The sequence below is a fragment of the Podarcis melisellensis genome (assembly GCF_964234715.1).
Source record: "Podarcis melisellensis genome assembly, chromosome: 10".
NCBI classification, from domain to species: Eukaryota; Metazoa; Chordata; class Lepidosauria; order Squamata; family Lacertidae; genus Podarcis; species Podarcis melisellensis.
In genome coordinates this window covers 51,510,981-51,530,300 of record NC_138542.1, presented here as the reverse complement: position 1 = coordinate 51,530,300, position 19,320 = coordinate 51,510,981, and the positions used below count along the sequence as shown (strand labels likewise).

Sequence of the window (19,320 nt, the reverse complement as noted above, 5' to 3'; positions counted from 1 at the left end):
TGTATTAGCAAAAGAGAGAAGGGGACAAATGAGAACACGCGTACACAGTCAAGCAGGGTGGGCCCCAGGTTTTGGGGGTCCCTTGTGCAAGTTCTCCTCAAAGGAGTCCCCTCCACTAGCAGGCTCATCTCCTCCTCTACCTCAAGTCCCTCTTGAGGAAAGGAAAAGGCGGAGCAGAAATAAATATAATGATAAAAGCTTGCCCTCTCTCATCTTGGACTTTATCTACACAAACACTCAGAGAGGAACAGGAACAATGCTGCTCCATCTCCTCACTCCTGTCTCTGTTACATGCTCAGAGAGGACCGATGAACAGGCAGCAGCAGCAGCAAGGAGCAGCAGGGCTAGGAAGTCCTACTGGTTGGCAGAAGGCCCCTTGGTATGACCTCAGCAGGCACCCGAGGATGCTGACATCTGATACCAGCTCTGCAGCCAAGACTTGTGGCTAGGGACCAATGGCAGGGAGAAGCATGGCAGGCCAAATAAATGAGGCGCGTATTACAATACACACAGCCAGTCTACAGCTGGTTGGGCTTACTAAACCATTGTCTTGTATTTCCCTCATGTGCTCATGATGAGTGACCTTGATATGGCGTTCTTATAGAAGATAATTTTAACGGTTCTGTTTATTGCTGCTGATAAATGGAAAGGATATGTCCCTTAGGAAACTCGTTTAATCTTCTGGGTTAATTGAAACATCTGGTTAAAAATGTGTTTCTGGACTCTTTATTGTAAGGATCCCCATTTCTAAAGAGTTTAAGGCTCTCTAAGGTTCAGATTATTGGGTTATTAAATAAATCCCCAGTGCAAAGCAGACTTTTCCACTGACTCCTGACATGGCTCCTCATATTTATATCTGACATTTCATGCAAGCAGCCACCCCCTAATTATATTTGGACAGCATCTAGCTGAACAAGACCCAGAGTTTGTAGTCTTACAGGCACTACCACAGTATAAATGCTGACCATCCTCGTCACACAACTTTCCAGATTGTGCAACTTCCTACATAGGAAGGAGGATAATCCTTGATCCTGCACGCTATCATTTTCCTTTCAGGGGCTTTAGGAATAAGAACACCAGCAATTATCTTAGCAGCAAATACTATTAGTGGAAATGAAACTATGCAGTGCTTGCCTAAATCCAGCCACAGAGTTTGACTTGCTGACCTTCTGCTGCATCCAAATCTTGCGGATGATTTAAGTTAAGCCGCTTACACTAGCAGCTTCTTCCTATGGTTACAATTTTCTCTATTTCCAGTGCATCATATGTGTCCGCTGTAGCCCTGTCTGTTGGAAATATTAAGAGAAATGAATGGTTGCTCCTTCAGCCACCACGGGTAACTAAAGACAGGAGAAATTAGATTCAGTTTGCATTTAAATGTGAACCTGCCTAATTCAGCAGGGTATGGGGTGCTAGGGGAAGGGTAGTACCCCTGCTGGGGGACATGCTGTCCTCCTTCTGGGGTAGTTTGTCCACCTTTGGTCCCCATCCTGCACTTAGCTCTCACCTTTGGCTCCTAAAAGCTGTCAGCATGCAACAGCAGCCACACCCCAGGAAACAGCTACACCTGGCCAGCTAAACCAGGTGAGGGTAGCCAATGGGTCTCAAACCCTTCTGTAGCCAGGATTTATTGGGGGGGCAGACTTTATGTTAGGAGGAGTAAAACCAAGTTATCTGTGACACAATTGGTCAGTTAGTTAGGTATTTATATGTATTTACTTGATTTAGGGGAGGCAACTGCACACACACACCCCCCGCACCCCAGGGCTACACCAATGGTAAGGACTCCCTCTGCATGTAAAGGCTCTGGCAGATTGAGTGGATGAGACCAATAGTGGGTCCAATGGTCAAGGAGGCAGTTTCTGCACATGCTCTACAGGGAAGTGAGGGACAGATGGGGTTCGTCAACCTGGGAAGGTAGCCCATCTAGGAGAAGGAAAACTCTGATCTGAAACCTCCACTGCCTTGCAAGATGCCATCAGGCAATGATAAGGCTAAGGAGTTAATACACAAATCCAAAGTGAAGTCCCTAGCATGGTTGGGTTGCACCTTGTATACTTCCTTCCATCAGCTCCTGCAGCCAAGTTAATGCCAAATGTATTGCTTTCTTTTCCTTTAGACCACATCAGTGAGGCCAAGAGGAGAGTCCTATCCTCTGAACAGCCCAGGACCTCCATATAAGATGCCCAGTCTTGTACCCATAAAGTTCACTTTGGTGCTGCTAATGTAGTAATTTGACTTCATCCCTGGAGGTGCATTCCATTGTCTCCTGAGACAGATGGATGCCAAAAAGTAATTCACATCTAAGAGGCCACTGGTTCCCCACTCTGCATGATAGACTGCTTTAGCTTGATTGATTTAGCTTGCCGGTGCTGGTTGCCGTGTTGGAGTGGTAGTGCATACTAGGATAAATCTAATCCTGATTGATATATCCCTAGATTACCAGCTCAAGTTCTACTATGTCCTGATAACTTTGCCATTACTTTAGAACCCAGTACGTGATAACTGGGTAGAATCCATGTCATTCTGCAGCATTGTGGACTCAGAATGACTGCAGCTCAGATTAAGTTAGGTGCCAGTTGTGCTGATTTCAATGGAACTTGAATTAGGGGTGCCATATTATTGCAAAAAGTGAAAATCCAGACACAAAAGTTGTTGAGCTACACTACAAAATCTACACGCAGTTTACCAGCGGTATATCGGCTATGTCTGGGAAATTCAGGACGTATGGCAACCCTAACTTGAATGCTTGTTTTATTTTTCCGGACCTGTTGAAATAAATGAGGCTCAGCACATCTAACTTGGTCCCCAGGGCTACTATACAGTTTCAAATCTTTTCCTCATTGGGTAAAGAGACTTAACTAATGACCTATCCGAGACCAATGACTCATTGACTCAGTGAAAGGAAAGCAGAGGTGGGTCCTGAAACTGCACTCTATGAAAATGGAGGGATGTGGAAGAAAATCAAACAGAAAGAGGGTGGGGAGGACAAGCATTCCAAAGGGTTCCCCCTTTCGTGAATGTGAAGCACAGCAGTGAACATGAAGGTACATTAAACACTCGAAGAGGAAACAGATGGATTTGCCTCACCACAACCAGGCTGCCTTTATTTTTTACAAAGTATGAATGTCAAAACTGCCTGGAACATTTGCACTGGGTTATACATTTATGTGCACAACCTCACCTCCCCACACACCCACACCAGGATTCAAATAAAGATGTTAAAATCATGCTCAAGTAATGTTGGTAGTATAGCAACACACAAGAGTCTTTGGGGCTGATCTGCTTAGAGGTTGGTACACTTAATCTTTTAGAAGATGCTGATTTCTTTTTTTAATCCAATGTGGGCAGCACACCATGTGTTTTCCTGAGAAACACATTATGGTCCCTGTTCTTTTCATTTCTGCAGTGCCTACTTACTCTCAATTATCTGTACATTTTTCTCCTTCATCTTTCCTGGGATAAAACTTACTAGTCTACATGTGGGAGCATTAATTGGCTGGTGAGCTCTGAACAGTTTCCATAGTTACAAGACCCACTGAGTCTTGATTGACAACCTAGGTGGATGAAATCATGGTTTATGTTTCCATATTTATCCGACACCAGGAAGAAGTAATAGGAGATGGCCAACACCTCACCATCATGCCTTGTTTACATTTGTTCATTGCCTTTAGAGTGTATGTTTCGTCAAAAGAGCTCAGGGTAATAAATTAAAGTTGCTTTCCCGCCCCCCTCCAATTTATTCTTGAAATAATTCTATGCAGTTGGTTAGACTAGGAGATAATGACAGGCCCAAGGCCACCCAATGAGGGGATTTGAACCTGCATTTCCACAGTCCACTCTGACCACTATACTATACTGGCATAGTATTAGATGACTGGGACTCACAACAAATGTGTTCCTGTCCAGTGCTCTGGCCAGCAAGCCTGTTATGCCTTCTTTCGGGATATTCTATTCCATTCTCCCTCCTGCTTCTATCTTTTTCTATATTTCTCTCTTCCCCTCACCCACCTTCACCCAACACCCAATGAACATACTTGGCTCTTACTGGGCTATTTGGGAGCTTATTGTGCTCCCTGAAGTTCCTCCCTCTCCCTCTCCCCCGTATTTTTCTATTTTGGCAAATCCTGCAGAAATGTTCTACTTCTGCAAAAGCACAGTGCGGCTTCTGTTTCTAACTTTCATAAATACTTCTCTTGAGAGTGCATGACCTCCAGCAACCCACGCAGGCTTTTGGAGGGGCTATATCTGATTGTTGCTTTCCTTATTGTTTATCTGATTTCAATGCTTGTCACTTCTTTCCAATCACATAACAATCACCCATGAGAGATCTGTAAATGTTTGTCTGCTATTCTTTTATTGTACTTCAATTTGCATTTTTAAAAAACCATTTGCAAATCTTGAGGTTCTTTCAAAGCCCACCTGCATCTCAGTAGCCCTGTTTTAACTGCACCTGAGTTCATTATTAGTTTAGCATCATAGCATAAGGTGCACACTTTGTTTGCTCGCCTCCAGCAAAGGACATACTTATGTTCTTGTTTTGTAATACAGGCATCTAGTTGTTCTCAATTTAGTATTCCAAGTATTTCAGATTTCTAAAAGTGATTCTCCCACAACTATATCATGACCAATGGAGGAGTTGATGACACATTAAAATTTGTGAATATCTCCATTAAAGAAAACCATGCTAATCTTGACCCCCAAAACATTCTCTTGCACAAGCCTCTTTGAAATGAAGAGGAATTGTGCAAGATCATTTTTATTCGAGGACCAAGAAATGGCTCTGATGTGCAGAGGAAGAAATAGACCAGCTGGCTCCGCAGTTTAAACTGAAGCCAGATGCTAAGGATAAACAGAAAGGAAAGAGAAAAGCAGAAACCGTGTCCTCAAATGAGCTACACCAATTTTTCCTTTGGTGTTTTTCAACTAGCTTCCATTTAATTTCAGTGGAGAAACTCCCTGATGCATGATGCCCATTAGCTAGGAGGAGGAATGGGGGAGAAAACTGATTCAATTCAACTGGACAGAAAACTTACCTAATTTGCACCTTCTGAAACAATGTGGGAATCAAAACAAGGCATCTTCTGAAATCCACCTCTCTTTGAATTTTGCAGTGCAGTTCTGGGTACATAAAAAGCACACATTAGTGAAAACAACATGAAAATGTTTATATTAGGGGGAACTGAATATAAGCATGTGTATATTAAGGAGACATTTAAACTAAAATGCTGGTGAATTTTCACCAGGACTTAAAAAAAATGGCAAACTGATGTGGAAATGTGGAGAAGTTTGAGGAAAATGAGAAATTGGGAGAAACTGAAATTGACAGATCTGCCCATCCTTAGATGGAAGTTAGTGATATCAAGTTAGAGTTGATTTTTATGTTTTGTGCCATATTTGTATGCTGCTTTTTCCAACCGCAAGGCTAAGCCCAGAATGCCTTACTACAATAACAAGGCAATAAAACAACAAATTTCCACCAATATAATCATATCATTAAAACACAGTCGGTTGGTGGTGTAAGGGAAAGGCAAGGCACTCCTGATTGGTTAGAATCAACCACATGACCAGCTGAGGGCACATAGACTCAGATAGACTTGCATAGTATCATCACTCTCACTACCAAGTTCCTGATTGGATAGGATTACCAGGGATGGGGCAAGACACTGCAACAGCAGCAGCAACCTTGCAAAATAATGACTATGACCCAAATGGTAAAAACCAAGGGTTTGTCCCCTTTGGAAGGCACAGCATTCATCTCCAAAGTTTCTGCCGCTGAATATTTGGTGCAGCTGTAACTGGGCCCGTGATTTTTTGTTGCTACAGCATCTCACAGGATTTACTTGTTTTGCAAAGAGTGGAGTTTATGACAACATTTACCAGAGATTAGATATTTAGCTACCCCTTTTTAAACCAGCAGGGGTATTGAAATGAAACATATGTGTGTTAGAAATAGACAGAATCCATATCTCTTTCTCGATTAATTAATCAGGAATGAAAGACTTCTGCCTTAAACCAACAACCTAGAGACTCATAACCGCCACCCTGCCATTCCTCCTAAAAAGCTGCAGCTCAGCTTTGCCCCATTTTAATTATTGGCACAAGGAAAGATGAACTGTTGGATAATTAATTCATCACACCTGCGATCATGAGTAGAAATAAAGGTTTGGCATGAGTCACTCACAAACAGAGCTCAAAACAAGATGGTGAAGTGACTTGTTGGATCTAGTTGAGGACCCAGGAAGTTACTTCTGCTGTTCAGCTTTTGATCATACAGTCTATTGAAGTAAATAAACATGAGGTAATGTATTTGCCATCAGTCTGGCAAAGCACTGGATCAAAATTGCATTGTAATCACACAGTCAAGGGCAGGCTCTTTCTCGGAATATCCACCATCCAAGAGAATCCCATATTTCCAGTCAGCCTTACCCTATGTTGATTACAAAGGTACGATCTGCAAGGGTCCACCCCAATGTGCATAATTACTGGAGGTAGGAAACACAAATGAAGAGAAAGTTCACAACATTATTTCATGAAACAGCAAGGGCCGAGCAGCCAGATTATTACCATGTGTCCTCGTTCACATGTGTCTGCAATGACATGTGTACAGGAGAACCACATGCTCAGGCCTTTTAGCTGCAAGTAATGGCATGCCAAATAGCAAGTGGCACGTATATGAGGTGGGATTAGCAATAAAGCAAGAGGCGAGAGCTTAGAATAAAGGAATATGCCGTATATAACCAAACAGAAAGGGCAATGGATTGCAAAGACAACGATCTGTATTGTACAAGAAATTACCGGGTTTAATCTAAGGGATAGGAGAGAAAGGAGGACCCAGGTGCCAAAAATGGAGAAGGCAAGTGTGGTGAAAAGTAGACAGACCTGTGGAGATCCTAAGGGGGATAGGAAGGAAATAACTAGAAGCCATACAGTATGGCTAATTCGCTTGGAAACGAGAGACATGAAAAGGAAAGAGGAGATTAAAGCACAGTTATTCCCTCTTTAAAGTTGAGAGTGAACAAGGGTTCATTTTCCAAGGAATGCTGTTGATCACAAGGTTATTTCAGGCCCCAGGATGCTGAGGTTGCTTAGGTTATCTCTTGGTGAATCAACAACAGGATCCTGAGGTAAGTGGAGTCCTTTTGGTGAGCAGAGTACAAACACAGGGACTGCTAGGCTCCGTGTGCCTCTGGATCCCTGACCTTTAAAATGACTCCTACAAACTTCGCAGCAAAGTTGGATGGGGCATCTTGGCTCAGCATTACCTAAGTGATGTATGCACTAGACCAAAAGAATCAGTGCTAAATGGTGTGTGTGTGTGCGTGCGCACATACACACACACACGTATATAAAATAATTTCTTCTGCTTCCAAAAGCCAGGGAGGGACAAGAGAAGCAGGGGATTGCAAGGATGTGGGACTTGGAGATGGAAGGATTTCATCCCACCTTGTGCTTTGTCCTCAGAATTTCCAGGGCAACCCCAGAGTCCTTTGCAGCATTTTAATGGCTTTCCACTTGGCCAGCGCTTCACTGGCTCTCTATGGGCAGGCCACAAAGTTCCCTGCACTATATTTAATCATTTTATGGCCAGAAGCTGTTGACACTGGCCATGTTCACAAGTCATGCTCAGCCAAACCATGGCTCAATATGAATGGGTGAATGTACTGGCTCCCAAGATGGAGTCTGCAGCTATTCTCCAGACTTTTTAGGTCAGCGACAGATAAGCCAAGGTTTAGCTTAGCTTGCTGTCCCAACCTGGGATCTTAGTTAAGGTTCTTCCTCCTTAAGCACAATCTATACCCAAGGCTTTGGTTACAGGCAGTTGTTAAGGAGGCAAGCCTGGGCTCAGACATAACACCCAGGCAAAACCTAGCTGCAGTCTTGCACTAATCCAAAAAGCCAGAGAGGAACTATGTGAGTGCAAACTTCTCTATGGGAACAAGCACATTTTGATGCAGTCATGGTAAACCATACTATAGTAAGTTTACTGTGATGCGCAAACCAGGCCACTGTATGGTTTAGTGTCTGGTCCAGGACTCAGACTTCCCACTATCAGAAGAAGAGTTCCAGAAGTGCCAACCATGGGTGCCTGGGGCTGTGGGAGCCATGCAGTGTGAATGGCCCTGGTGCTGAAATTTGTGGGTGCCTGGCCCCTTCATGGGGAATTTTGTGGGTGCTCAGGTACCCAGGGCCCCAGGGATCTGGCACCTTTGAAGAGTTCAGTGGCACAAAGGATAGGGAAGACTCAGCTCACGAGAGAGCTCCCGGAGGAACTGGTCCACCAAAATTTCCCATGGAAAGGGCAGGGTTAGTAATGTTTGCAACCTCTGTGCTGGAGGCAGTATTGGCTCCAGAACATTGCTGGAGAAACACTCTGCTTGTTGGTCTACCATACACCTTTCCAAATTGACCACATATAACCAACCTCACAGCATCTGTGGTCCTTCTCACTCCTCAGGCTATCCTGGACAGTTACTATGCCGGGCCAATTCTCCTTGCAGGCTTCAGGCTGGGCAGAACAGCAAAAGATAAATGGAGCAAATATTATATGTATCAGGTGTAATGCAATAACTAACAACAACAGCGATTCTTGTAGCACCTGGTTAAGTGGTATCTAATATATGAAAGTTGATGTCATAATGATTGTGTTAAGACTTTAAGTTGCTGCAGAACAGGGGTCAGCAACCTAAGGCCCATGGGCCACAAGCGGCCCACAGGGGTCATTCAACTGGCCCCCGAGCTGCCCACTTGGTGAGTCCCTGCATGCTGTGCTAAACTGGTGCAGGGCAGCGCGGGGACTCACTTTCACGGCGCCGAAAATCACATCTGTGCAGATGCAGATGCCGGAAATCGCAGGTGCGCGTGCAATCCAGCCACGGAGGGATCTCCGCTGGAGTGAACCAGCCCAGGCAAGGTAAACCTTCCCGACCCCTCCTGCAGAATAACAGAACCTCAATCTCTGGAAATTGTGCTAAATTGTGTTTTACAGCCTAACCTTTCTGGAGAGCCAATGCCATTGCTAATTTACTTTCAGGCATATTTGCTCATCCATGTTGCTGCTGTATAGCAAACTGATAAACTGGGTGGAGGCAATTGCTCAATATTTGTACAGGGCAATCACCTGCACCCAGGTGTTACCCAAACATGATATTTCTGTATCTTGGCCAAAAGTATTTAGTGAGATAGCAGGGCACAAAATAGCTCCAGGGTACTTTTGAATGGTGCTGAGTTGGCTGTATGATGGTACCTGCTTGGGATTCGCTTGTTAAAGAAAAATAATTCTGTGCCTTCGGGGAGACCGTAATGGTGAAAAACAGATGATACCATAGGAAATCAAATAGAAACAAGCAACTAAGACTGCCATCTAATAACAGCTTTGGGGGAAACAAGGTTGTGCTCACGGCCCCAATCCAAAAAGCTGCAAGTCAAAACCCAAACTGTCAGTGAGTCTGAGCATAGGTTATGTAACCCCTTTGGAGAACATTATGTAATTTCAGGTGTTTATCACTCTGTTGGATTCAGCCCAGGTGCCTTCAACAGAGGCTCAGACTTGCATTAAGAATGCTCTACTCATTGTGGGACTAAACATTTTGTCTTCATCTGCTCGGCATTTGTTCAGTGTTGACACTAAAGAGCAGTTCCTCCCTACAAAGGTTCTAAGCGAATTGGCAGCTGCATTTAATAATAAATAAGTCATAACAAGGTGGGGGGGATGGAAGACCAGTTGCGGATTTGCTGTGCATTGGGCCTGCCAAAGACATCTTGCTGCCTGAAGCAATAACAGGAAATGACAGACACAGACAAGTCAAGGTGCATAGTGCTGTAGTGATGTGTGAGAGACTTGTATGTGTACCCCTGCCACCATCCACACTTTCAGCGTTTGGGTGTTTAGGCAAATGCTGAAGGCTATCAATGGCTACTAGCCACAAAGGCTGTGCTCTGCCCCCATGGCCAGAGGCAGTAATCCTTCTGAATATCAGTTGGTGGGAGTCACAAAAAGGAAAGGACAATTTAAGTTCACGTCTTGCTTGAGGGTTTCCCGCAGTTGGCCATTGTGAGAACAGGATACTGGACTAAGTACCCACTGGCTTGATCCATCAGAGCTCTTCTTATGTTCTTACATGTCTTCTCTCACAGTCAAATTCCTCTCACATGGTTGCTATGAGAATAAAATATGTGTTGGTAGCAAATAAAAATATGTATATCAAGGAGAATACGCTGGGTGCCAAAACCCAGGTTTGGAGCAAGTGCTCTTTGGTGAGAGAAACCCAGCAGAGATTTAAAATCATGAAACATGCAGCAAAGTACAGTGTTAAAATATAGGCTGTTAGGCCTTTAAAATATGCCCTTGTGAGTTCTAAAGTTCCCCTGTAGCATAGAAAAACACCACACGTTTGGTAAGTTAAAAAATGGTTTACTCGTGCGCTTTTCCATACATCAGTCAGAAAACACAGGCCGTAAAACTTGGCTTAGTTACAGTTAGGTGACAGTTCCTAAATAGCTGGTATAGGAACTCAAGGGAGGCTTGTTAGAGCCATGTGGTCTGAGCTTGGAGCAACCAAGAACCTCTTCACTCATTGAGCTTCTCTGGTAGACTGAACGTGAACAAAGGCCTTGATTACCTTCCTCCCAAAGTGTAGGAGAGTGACTTAGCTAAGCCTGGCAGGACAGCTGACTCTGTGGCATTGACCCCTTCATGCATTAATTAGACTTGAGCATGTTGGTTATATGTGGCTGATTATCCCACAATATGGAGGGGAAACAATGTACTTGAGCTCTGTGGAGGAAAAGTGAAATAAAGATGAAATTAGTGCTGTTCTATTATTACTACTATGGGACACGGGTGACACAGTGGGTTAAACCACAGAGCCTAGGACTTGCCGATCAGAAGGTCGGCGGTTCGAATCCCCGTGATGGAGTGAGCTCCCATTGCTCGGTCCCTGCTCCTGCCAACCTAGCAGTTCGAAAGCACATCAAAGTGCAAGTAGATAAATAGGTACCGCTCAAGTGGGAAGGTAAATGGCCTTTCCGTGCGCTGCTCTGGTTCGCCAGAAGTGGCTTAGTCATGCTGGCCACATGACCCAGAAGCTGTACGCTAGCTCCCTTGGCCAATAAAGCGAGATGAGTGCCGCAACCCCAGAGTTGATCACGACTGGACCTAATGGTCAGGGGTCCCTTTACCTTTACCTATTATTATTACTACTACTAAATTATTATTACGGTTTGTTGTTGTTGTTGTAATATCCGTTGGAGTAACTTATATATTTCCCCTTTCCGTCTTTGAACAAGAGGTGGCAAATAGAAGCGATGTGATTCACTTGGGCTTTCCCTGTCACCACTTCTGTATAACATGTGAGGCCAGGCTGAGCCTGAGGTGAGGAGCAAACCTCTTCAAAATTGTATGGAGCCAAACTGAGAAGAGCCAGCTGGAGAAATTGAAAAGGGTTGGAGTCCAAGGTTGGGATGAAAGAGAGACAGAAATAGAGAGGGAGGATGGGCAACAGCAACGGTGCTGAAAGCCAGCAAGAACATTTTGTGGCCACCTCCTCCTTGGGAAGTTTGCTAAAGCAGTGGAGAGTGGTGAAACTGCCGGGATAAGATTACTGTAAAAGCCAGTCCAGAAAGCTGACTGTTGATTGGTGGCGATGCTGAGGAACTGAAATGGAGAAGCAGAATCAATGGCTGATGCTATGCCAGAGTAGAGGCTGGGATGAAGTCTGACCAGTGGCGCCATATCGCCTGCTGCAGCAGAGATTGTGCCAACACAGAGTGACCCTTCAGTCCTGGCTTTGTGTGTTTCTGAGGCAATGTATTGGTTCAGGTCATTAGGAAACCAACAAAACTTCCTTAGTTACTGGTTTTGTAAGAGAACAATGAATCCTTCTAGGTCCAGTCCTGCCACTGAGGCAAATTTTCCACCACCAAGTGCTTTGACTGAGGACTATAAGATTAGAACGCTGGGCAAATTGAGCTTTCCTCAGGGGCTCAAACGTGGTAACAATTTCTAATAGTTTGTTCGGAGTGCAGAGCCGAGCCAGACTAGTATAACCAGAGAACAGAGCTAGATCCACAGATTGCTTCTTTGTTTTTGTGCTGCAGCAAACCCCGTGCAAAAAATATGCTTTATTTCCCACTACCACATATCCTCTTGAGTAATGAAAAGTACAGGAAGTTATGGTTGGGTTTTAGGGTGGTTCTTTGTTAATTATGAATAAAGTAGAAACGCTGAGCTTGCAACAAGAATGTGAGTGGTTTGCCATCTGTCTCTTTCTGCCTAATTTAGCCCTTGCATGCCGTAGGATAGATGAAGATGTTTCAATAAGGCCGCACAGAGTGGGCCATAGCCAATGCCATAGCTCCACTGGTGCAACAGAGCTTCCTCTTCCTCTCTTGCCTCCTCCAGCGCTTTGCGTGCCCTCAAAAGCTGCTCCAGAGGGTTAAGGGACCCTTCAGAGTAGATTTTGCAGGTGTGTGAGGGGAGGGGAAGACCCGTTGCACCAGTAGAACTTGTCCTATCCACAGCATTGGATACAACCCACTGTTTGCTCAGTTCCAATCTGGGCTGAAATGGTTCTGGGGAGGGAGGGGGGCATTATGTGAAGGTTCAACTTTGTTTTGTTTTTCTTCATGGCTGTTTTTGCCATCTTCTGCTGTTAGAGCACCATTGGTGCCATTTTCTCCAAGATCCCGTTCCTTGAAATAGTAATATGATTTATCCTAGCCAGTCAGAGAACACGCGAATGTGCTCACAATGTGTGAAAAAAATCTGGTTGCAAGGAAGATCAGCTTATCTGAGAGCGTACAGCCAATTGAGAGAGAGGGCAGTGCTTTCCGTATCAGCATTGCCCTCACTCTGAAGAGACAGTCCCAGGGTGTGGTCTGAAGGTAGAAAAAAGCCACCGCCTTGCTGAAGCTAAGCAGATCTGGGTTGAGTCAGTTACTGGATGGGTGACCTCTTGGGAACCACATCTATACTACCTTGGGCTTCATGATGGAAACAAGGCCAGAATAGAAAAGTAAGTTAAAAAAAAACAAATAAACCAACCAGTTCTATATTATCTACATTGACTGGTAGCATCTTTCCCTGGACATACCTGGGATTGACGTGGGCTCTTTGCACCAATGAACTCCGCACCCTTAACCTTCCAAGGACCCTCAAGTTTTGTTTGTTTTGTTTGTTTGTTTACTCACTCAATTTGTACTTCACATTTTGGTCTGGGCCAAACCCACAAGGTGGCTTACAATAAAAGCAACATGCAATTTTTAAAAATCACAATAGAAATACTAAAACAACTTTAAATTGCTGGGTTCCCCAGAAAGCCACTGTAGTAATCAGCTTGCAAACATTATCATCTTACTGCATGGAGGGCTTTCTTTTTTGTATTGACTCATGCAACACAACAGTTGGGGAAGATGACTTCAGCCCTAGACACTTCAGTGTTCAGGTAAAAAATTGTCATCCTTTTTAAAGCATCTTAAATTGCACAGATCTGGCAGTTGAATGAATCATTCCTTTATCTCTTTTGATTTGGAGATTGGCAAGATAATGTATTTCACATTCAGGTTGTTGCTGTTGGTGCTTTTAATGTAGAACGTACAGTATTCCCGGCTATTTGAAACCCGAGTATTTTTCTGATGCTACACCCATTGAAACAAATGGTATCTGTACTGTGCTTTCTTACTATTTTATTCTTGGGTGAAGCTTTGCAGATGGAAAGCAAGTAACTGAACACATTCACCATCTGCAGAAGCTGATGAATTTTGCAGGCCAACTTGCTGTCAATTTCTTTTGATGTGCAAAACAGCTCCTTCACCACCCAGGGCAAACTAGGTAGGATAACTCACTAGCCATATGCTCATAATAAATAAATAAATAATACTATATTAATGCAGTCTTGTATGTCGAATCACCAGTCAGCCGCTCTGAGTTGAATGGGGCTTACTCCCAGGTAAGTGTGTATAGCGTTGCAACTGTAATTTCTTATACCTCAATGGTTCATAATTTAGAGGTGGTGTCTCATCTTGGGGACAAGTTAAATTTGGTTGTATTTAGTTTGGGTAGTTATCAGAAGAAAACTCACTCTCTTGTCCAGCTTTCCCAGCCTGGGGATGGATACATAAACATATGTCTTGCGAATGGAATAGGAGGTATAATACCTCTTAGCCTTTAAGTAAATCTTAGTGCTTACATTGCTGGATTCTTGGAAGCATTCTGTAAAGAGAGCAAATCCCTGTTTTGACTTGGTCTCGTTAAATGTTAAACCTTGATGAAAATGTTACAAGAGAATGTGATAACAAATACACTTCTGCATACTGCTAGCGACTGGATAGCTCCGTTGGTTAGAGCATGGTGCTGATAATACCAAGATGGCAGGTTCAATCCCCAGATGGGACAGCTGCATATTCTTGCATTTGGAGTAGATGGTCGTCAGGGGTCTCTTCCAATTCTGCAATTCTATGATTCTAAAGGGGCAGTAAACTTGGTGCCCTCCTGATGTCTTGGACCACAATTCCCATGACCCTTGTCTTTCTTTTTCTTTTTCTTTTTTGAAAAGTTTTATTGGAAAATTTTCACGATATAATAAAAAGAATGAAGTAATCTACAAAGAATAATAACAAGAGAGAAACTAGAATAAAAGAAAAGAGATATGAAACTGCAAAATCCTCTCTCCCTGTCGTATCTTATCTTTTATCCCTTGCTATTGTCTATGCTGTTTGGAGCTGATGGGCACCACATGCACCACCGGATGATATTGCAGCATTTAAACTTGCCACCTGTCAGGCATCAGAGGATCCAACCCTGCATGGTCGATTGCCTGGAATGGATAAGACAAGGGAAGTTCTTACCTATGTTGTTTATTCGATATTCACAGAGAGAGGCATAGAAATGCAGTCTCTTGGATTAATTGTCTTGCTCTGAGTAAATCTCCCCTCCCCTCCTCTCCCACTTCCTCATTCGTCATAACTTCTATGGGTGGCACTGAGGGCCCTTTGCTTCTGAGCACTTTGCTCTCCTACTTTTAAGGCTCGTTGGGAGAAGGAGGGTCCGGAATGCTTTCTAGTGATGACGTGTCAGCCAGCTGTTCTGGCTCTGCCTCTTCCTCCTCTCCCATTATTTCCCAACTTCTCCCTTCATCTCCCTCAACCACCTGTTGTAATTCTGAACTGTCTTCTTCTTCTCTGGAAGACTCAGGCTGGAGAGGCAGTCTCCACCATTCCTCCTCTGCCCAGTCCCTGACACCACCAGAGCAATTGTCCCCTTCACCATTTCCTTGTAGTCTTGAGTTGTGCAAGTACAGAAGTAGCCACTGTGGTGCCCTCTAGAGTTGTTTGGAGTTGTAGTCCACAACACCTGGAGAACACAAGGTTGACTACCCTTGTCCAAGCTCAAAGTGCAAAGCTTCCAGTTAGGAGGTTCTGGGTGTGCTGCACAGTTTTAGGATGGAATATAATCTGTTCTTTATGAGAATGGTTGTTGTGGTTTAGTCGTTTAGTCGTGTCCCACTCTTTGTAACCCCATGGACCAGAGCATGCCAGGCACTCCTGTCTTCCACTGCCTCCTGCAGTTTGGTCAAACTCATGCTGGTAGCTTCAAGAACACTGTCCAACCGTCTCGTCCTCTGTCGTCCCCTTCTCCTTGTGCCCTCCACCTTTCCCAACATCAGGGTCTTTTCCAGGGAGTCTTCTCTTCTCATGAGGTGGCCAAAGTATTGGAGCCTCAGCTTCAGGATCTGTCCTTACAGTGAGCACTCAGGGCTGATTTCCTTAAGAATGGAGAGGTTTGATCTTCTTGCAGTCCATGGGACTCTCAAGAGTCTCCTCCAGCACCATAATTCAAAGGCATCAATTCTTTAGTGATCAGCCTTCTTTATGGTCCAGCTCTCATTTCCATACATCACTACTGGAAAAACCATAGCTTTAACTATACAGACCTTTGTCGGCAAAGACTGTGGATTTTGGTTGTATTTCATCTTTAATTTTATTTTTACCACTCAGAGAGCTTTTCTGTTGAAGCAGTTTAAGAGCCTTCTCAATAAAAAATAAAAAAAATTGTTCCCAAAGATCAGACCAGTGGCACCCTCCAGACATTGTCAGACTCTAACTCCCATCAGCCACAGCCAACGTGGCCAATGGCCATAGCATGATGGGAGTAGTAATCCCAGAACATCAGGAGGGCACCTACCCCTGTATCGGACACTAGGGTGGAGTGCGGAAAAGGCAAAATCCATGCTAGGGATCATTGGAAAGGAATTGAAAATACCATCAGGTGGTTATACAGATCTAGAGTGCCAAGCTCATTTGGAATACTGTTGCCTCACCTCAAAGAGAGTATTGTAGAGTTGGAAAAGGGCAACCAGAATGACCAAGGAGATGGAGCAGCTCCCCTAAGAGGAAAGGTTGATGGTTTGGGGACTTTTTAGTTTCGAGAGAAGGCAAAGGCAAAGAAGAGGTGAACGACATGATAGAAGTTTATAAAGTTATGCATGGAACAACCAGATTGGATTGCAGGCTGGATGTTATCAGCCACCCGTGCATTTCAAAACTCCTTTTTCCCTGCAGTGTTTGGCCAGCCATAGACATCCATGATAGAATCATAGAATTGTTGAGTTGGAAGGGACCACGGGGGACAACTAGTCCAACCCCCCTGCAGTGCAGGAATTTTGTGCCACATGCGGGGCTCAAACCCATGACCTTGAGATTCATGCTCAACCAACTGAGCTATCCCAGTACTGCTTTAGGGTTAAATACTCCCTCTGCAATCTCTCGCTCTTTAGGGCATTTCTACGGTGAGGGTTTTTTTAGCTTGACTAATGGTCCTAGTAGTGTCAAGGCCTGCATGTCCATCATAATTAATTTATTTGCATTTCTCATGTTGGAAATACCTTGGCAATATGTGCTATTTTTGCTACAGCGCCAAGTGCCTCTTCTAGCTTCAGAGGCTGTTCAAAGCACCTCTTAAAATGATCCAAACATGCCACACTCTTTACCTCTGCCCCCCCCCTTTTTGTACAGGCTTATAAATTGTAAGCTTTGCTTGCAGGCATCAAAGCTGTCAGCAAGCAAGTGGCACAAATGTGTTTTTTTTTTCTGTAGGGAAAGTATAGAGTCACCAAGAAGATGAGAAAATTGGAGCATATTAGATAATATTCTTTCCTCCCCAAGCTCCAAGGCTCCTTTTGAGAGTTAGTAAAGGTAAAGGGACCCCTGACCGTTAGGTCCAGTCGCAGACGACTCTGGGGTTGCGGCGCTCATCTTGCTTTATTGGCCGAGGGAGTCGGCGTACAGCTTCCGGGTCATGTGGCCAGCATGACTAAGCCGCTTCTGGCGAACCAGAGCAGCGCACGGAAACACCGTTTACCTTCCCACTGCAGCGGTATCTATTTATCTACTTGCATTCGTGCTTTCGAACTGCTAGGCTGGCAGGAGCAGGGACCGAGCAACAGGAGCTCACCCCATGGCGGGGATTCAAACCGCCGACCTTCTGATCGGCAAGCCCTAGGCTCTGTGGTTTAGAACACAGTGCCACCCACGTCCCTTTGAGTGTTAGTACATGTGTTTATATACCAGCGAAGACTTGTGGAAGCACCAGGGGGTACAAAGCCTAAATGCCGCATGGTCTTCAAAGCGTTCCCCCTCGTATGTTCCTCTTCCTCCTCCTCCTGTCAGGTTGACATTGCATATATAGGCTCTGCTCCCATTCCTCTCTCCAGGGACCTAAGCCATCTTATATGTATAATATGTATGTATTCATAGTTCGTTCTTTCATAATTTTATTTGTACGCCACTTTCCACAAAAAGAATCATGCCAAAAGCAGCTTGCGACAGATAACAACAGGAATGCAACTCAAAACCAACCCACACAAGAACAGTGTCCAAATTACATAATAGAACAACATTGTAATAGCAAATATAGCAACGTGTTTTTTTAAAAAAACAAAAACCCAACTTTTCAGTAATATAAATGCAACAAGATTACCTTAACAACATTACACTTTCTGGCAACAGCAAAAAATAACGAGGGAGCTTGACAGTTTCAGCTGGGTCCTAAGAGCCATGTTGTTGCTCACAGTCCTGCAGCAGCTTCTTATAAGACCTCCATGGGTAAGGGATGGGGGAGCTGGAAACACCTCTCTCATGATAGAAGCAGAAGAGTTGGAAGGGACCCATTGTGTGTCACTTCTGGTGATGGAGAGATGGAGACGAGCAAGGCAGCAGGGAGCTTGAAGTGGTGCGGGCATCCTGTCAGGAGTCCCTCTCAGTAAGCATGCAGCCTTGGAAATCCAGGTCCGTAATATAGCCCTAGCCATGACTGGGTCCTTCTCATAATTTTCAAGTTAACAAATCCTTTTTAAAAAACTGGAGGTTGAACTAGCTGATCCCTCTATCTCCTAGTTTCGATGTGGAGGGGTAGGCAGGGAGATAGAAATTCAAGGTATGGAATAACATTGTCATATGAAGGGGGGGGGGTCCTGCAGCAATCTGAAGTAGAATAGCACCACCTCCTCAGTGGGAAACAGGCAAATGTGAGCCAGAGACATTCTCAAAGGCTGGAGGCTGTAAATGGGGGGAGGGGAGTGCCGATAAATGTGAAGGGCTGGATTAGTATTATTACATTTACTGGTAAGTATTGGCTTGAAATAACCAGCCAAGTCTTTAGCTGTTGGAGGCCTGCCTGTATAATAAACTCCCTTAGCTGAGAGCATTTCTTATCAGGATGTCGTTAGGGCTTGCCAGTGCCTAATCTGAAAAGTGACAGCTCTCATGCGCTACACCCTTCGGAGCTCCTTTCCCCCTGTCAATCATTCTGCCAGTTGGGGAAGAATTACACAGGGTTTCTCTGATTAGTTTCCCTCCCCGATTAGCATTCAGTTGCACTTAGGGGATTAAGTTCTTTGTGCTATGGTTTTGCCACCTACACATATCATCCTAATGCGGCTCTTAGGATTTGTACTGATGTACGTGGACGACTTTGTACTGACATCTGCATTGCTGAATCAAGAAGAAACAAGGCCAGGTTTACCCCTGATGTATTGATTCTGGTGACCTTCATCTCACGGAATAGGATTTCTGAAAGCCTCGGCTATTAAGAGAACTAGGGTACCTCAATCACCAGAAGAACATACAGTATATAGATCACTTCCAGGTAACCTGTTTCTTACACATTCATCCTGATTTATTTGCACAAAGTTTTGGGGATGTTATATGACACCAGTCATTTCTTGAGCATTCATTTCTATTTGTTTTGTGGGAAGGTTATGCAATGTCACATTTTTTGCAAGTGTTATCCTGCACTTTCCAGTGTATTTTCCTTACCACAAA

The 19,320-nt window shown here is 44.3% G+C and overlaps 1 long non-coding RNA gene across 2 annotated transcripts in view; it reads left to right on the top strand.

The window, feature by feature from the left end:
* LOC309379360 overlaps positions 1 to 19,320 on the top strand; it is a 64,491-nt gene that overhangs the window by 16,895 nt on the left and 28,276 nt on the right. Inside the window, exon 1 of one of the 2 annotated variants that reach the window (XR_014172446.1) lies at positions 13,911 to 13,949. The exons of the other annotated variant lie outside the window; for it this stretch is intronic. This is a non-coding gene — a long non-coding RNA (uncharacterized lncRNA). Of the gene's footprint in view, positions 1 to 13,910; positions 13,950 to 19,320 lie in introns of those variants that run through there. 2 annotated transcript variants of the gene reach the window in all.